Source organism: Microtus oregoni, unplaced genomic scaffold (genome assembly GCF_018167655.1).
Source record: "Microtus oregoni isolate MIOR12 unplaced genomic scaffold, Mior012 000050F_ref0000143, whole genome shotgun sequence".
In the NCBI taxonomy this organism is placed as follows: Eukaryota; Metazoa; Chordata; class Mammalia; order Rodentia; family Cricetidae; genus Microtus; species Microtus oregoni.
This window is the reverse complement of record NW_024543256.1, coordinates 6790693-6795085: the sequence shown is the minus strand read 5'-3', so window position 1 is coordinate 6795085 and position 4393 is coordinate 6790693.

Sequence of the window (4393 nt, the reverse complement as noted above, 5' to 3'; positions counted from 1 at the left end):
CCTGAAAAGAAGTGCTAATTCAGTCTATGTGACAGAGCTAGCATACAGAGCAGGAAGACATGACAGCAAGCATAGGTAGATGTGGATATGACTAAAAGCCATTCACCTGGTTCCCTAGGAAATAGAATGATAATGAATTTCCCCCTCAATTTATGTTTTGGTATAAAGGCTGTATAAAAAATAAATGAGGAGAAATTTTTCAGGATGCAAACTCAGAATTTCATGAGGGATCACTAAAAATTTCCCTCCTGGTAAACCCATGTGAGTTGTGTCTTTATTCCTGTGCCTCCACACTGATCCAAAAAAAAAAACATTATGGGCCAGAATGCCACCCAACCACGACCTAATTGCGTCTAACATGGGGCTGATCCCCAAATGTCAAAAATGTGAAAAAAAAGACCAAATATATAAAAAAATATTAAAACCCACAAAAATAAATTTCACCACAGATGGATACATGAAAATTTCCCTCCTGATAAAGCCATGTGAGTTGTGTCTTTATTCCTGTGCCTCCACACTGGTCCAAAAAATAATTTATGATCTGGGCAGCCACTAGACAATGACTTAAGTTGTTTACAATGCACTTCCTGTTTACTTAGGTAATATTATATCCTTCTGGAGTCTTCAATGGAGTTGAAGAATTTATGGTTATAGTTTTACTTGGTTATGATAAAAGATAAAGTAGATATAATATTGTAACTGTAATTCTTGCTTGATACCTGTTTTCTTATATGTAATTTTACTATGGTAAAGTTAAAGACTTCCTTTTTGTTTAAACAGAAAAGGGGAAATCATGTAGGAGGTCCTTCTATGTGTTGCGTTTATTGGTTATTGAATAAAGAACTGCTTTGAGCCCATGGCAGGGAAGAACAAAAGTAGGCAGGGAAATCTAGACTGTATGTTTGGAGAAAGAAGGGCAGAAAGCCATGGAGCGGCCATAGACAGATGGTGGGAACTTTACTCTGTAAGCCATAGTCATGTGACAATACACAGATTAGTGGAGATTGGTTAAATTAAGATGTAAGAGTTAGCCAATATACAATGAATCAGAGATTCTTCTAAGTATGGGCACAGATTTTTAAAATAAATATTACACAAGTACAATGCACTCACAGAAAATTGTATAGATTTAGATTTTAAATGTTAGATGAGTATTTATAAATATGCATGTGTATTTAACCACAGCCACAATAATGATAATATTTCTGTGATATAGTACAAAAAGCTTCATCAAGTTTCTCTTTCACAATCTTTAATATTTCTGGATTAGGCAACCATGGCTCTGATTTTAACATCAAAGCCAAATTTTTTTAAATATTTGACTTCTTATGAATAAAATCTGACAATATAAGTTTTTTGCATCAATTTTAATTCTCAAATCATGTGTGTGAAATTCACCTAGCTTTTGCATGAATCAGATGTTAAATACAGAATACATAGCATACAAAATGCATTTTATAGATTCACTACAACGTATTTATTAATTTGCCTGCCAAAATACATCTATATTGTTTGCAATTTGTGTTACAAGAAAGATGCTAAGAATATTTATGTACAAGTGTCTGAGTCATCACTTTGATTTTATTCTCTTTCTAAGGAATAGAAATAAATATCAAACCTACAAATACATAATTCAATATAAGTTCATAGGTAACGACACATGGTATTATCAAAGATTCTTTGAACAAACTGATTATAATGGATCTTCTTCACTGTCAGCTAGGAAAGAATTATTCTGTATAGTAATAAGAAAAGGAGATAGAATACCCTATTGTATACATCTAGTGGTGAAATAGCAGCTAATTTGTTGGTGGTCACAATAGAAAAAGACACAAAGGAAATAAAAACTATTCACAATTATCTTTTGTTTTCTCTTTCCCACCTATAAGAAAAATGTTTTTCTGCTCTTTAACATCTAGACATTCATTTATTCAGCTTTAGTTATATATAACTTACATTAATTACCCCTCTGATTACTTAGTTCTTCAGCTTTTGAAAACATTACCATCAGATTCCTTTGTTCATGATTTTAAACTTAAATTGAGCCATAGTCCTGGCATTCCTGGGTCTCCAATCTATCTTGGGACATCTCATTCACAGCTTCCATAATTGTTTATGCCAATTCCCCTAATAATCACCCTCTCCGCTAAATACTTTCCTTCCTCGTTTTTCTTCCTTCCCTCTATCTCATTCTTCCCTCTCTTCTTTCTTGGGTAAAAAAATAAACAGAAAGCAAATAAAAAGCATAGGGGTCAATTATAGAGACAAAGATTTCCTTAGATTGAAAAATGATACTAACTTTTAAATAAACATTATTGAGAAGAAATAGTAATTAATGCCTTGTTTCTCAGATGTATCTGGTAATTAACATTTTTTCAGTCCAATCTTAATATGAGGGTTTGTGCCTCGTATTATTGCAACTTCTTATGCTGTGTTCAGTGGATATCCATGTGAGGCCTGGGAGATGGGATGTTGGGGGACTTGGAGAAGTAGAGGAAGAGGAAACTGACATAGGGATGTATTGTATGAGAGAAAAATAAATAAAAATTCAAATCAAATCTAATAAATTGACTGTCTTTTGTGAGATGGTAAAGAGGATGTTGATGAGAAAAACGAGATCCTCAAAGGCTAACCTTCCTAGAATGATTGACATGAGTGCCAGAAAGAAGAGATAAACAGACAGAGAAACCCTCAAAAATGAAGATATTTCATTCTCAAATCTTCTCTTGGGTACATACCAGGCCATGCTTATTAAGAGTACATTCAATGGTATGGAAAATAATATGTAGTTGTGTTTGCTGCTCACACAGGGACAATAATAGTTCCTGCTTCTACCACAGCCTGGGAAATTCATTGATTCATGTAATTTTGGGTAGATTGTCCAAAGTGTTTTGCTTCAGTGGTTGAGAAAAGCTGTAGAGTGTGTGCTGTTATATTCAAACATTACAAAACCAAAAACAAAAAAGAGGAAAAATAGTAGTTTCCAAGTTACTTAAGTAATTAACGATTTTAGAGAGCACACCACCCAAATGATATTAATGGAATTATAAATGTATCAGAATACAGCAAAGTAAACATAAAAATATTTGAAATTATATCAGCAAGTTTTCTGTTACTATAAAAAATGCCTACAATAATAAACATATAAAGGTGAAAAGTCCACTTTTTCTCATGAAAGTTACAATCAATAATGATCTAATCTATTGTTTTTAGGCCTTTGGTGAGAGCACATTGTCAAAAAAGTGTACGCATGCCTTTAATCCCAGCACTTGGGAGGCAGAGGCAGGCGGATCTCTGTGAGTTCGAGACCAGCCTGGTCTACAAGAGCTAGTTCCAGGACAGGCTCCAAAACCACAGAGAAACCCTGTCTTGAAAAACCAAAAAAAAGTGTAATATAACAAAATAACTTATTTCATACTAAAGAAAAAAAAACCAAGATGATAAAGAGTAGCTATGGTCCTAATAGTCCCTTTGTGAGCATGTACTCCATGACTACAAGTCCTCTCCCTAGGACTCACTTCTCTAAAAATTCTATCATTTCTTGAGAGCAAGGGTTATAACCAAAAATCTAATGCATGTTCCTTTGGAGTGCATTTATCTAAGCAATAATATTCTGCGTCTGAATCTGAAAGGATCACATCCATCTCACAATACAAAATGTATTTTGTATATTTCCAAGAGTCAGATAAAATTTTGCATACACCAATGTAATCTAAATTCCAAAGTGTTATGTAGAAGTCAAGGCAAATCCTTAACCATAAACTGCTGTAAATCCAAAAGACCAAGTTACCTACGTTAACATATAATGGTGGAGTAGACATGTAGTTAATGTTCCTAGCAAATGAACAGAATATTACTATCATCTTAAAAGTCAATATTATCCTTCTCACTCTATCTCTCCTCCTACTTTCATGTATTATATATCCTGTTTTCTTTTGTCTTTAACTAAATGTGTTATATGTGCATATACATACAAATATATAAATAGACCCAGGTAATTTAGTGATGCTTGTGTATATATTTTTAGCACTAATCAGTTTATATTAGATAATCAATAAAGGGCTCATTACTAGGGAAGACTGATCCTAATTCTCTTAACAGTCAATAATCTCCTGTTTCTTCATTAGTAGTGGTACTGGAATGGTTAGTTTTATGCTAACTTGACACAAGCTAGAGTCATCAGAAAGGAGGTAGCTTAAATTATGAAAATGCTTCCATAAGATCAAGCTGTAGGCATGCCTGTGGGACATTTTCTTAGTGATTGATGGGGAAGGCCCAGCACACTGTGGTTGGGCCACCCTTGGGCTGTTGATTTTGGCTTCTATAAGATGGCTGAGAAAGCTATGAAGACCATGCCAGTAAGCAGTATCCTTCTATGGTCTCTACTTCAGCT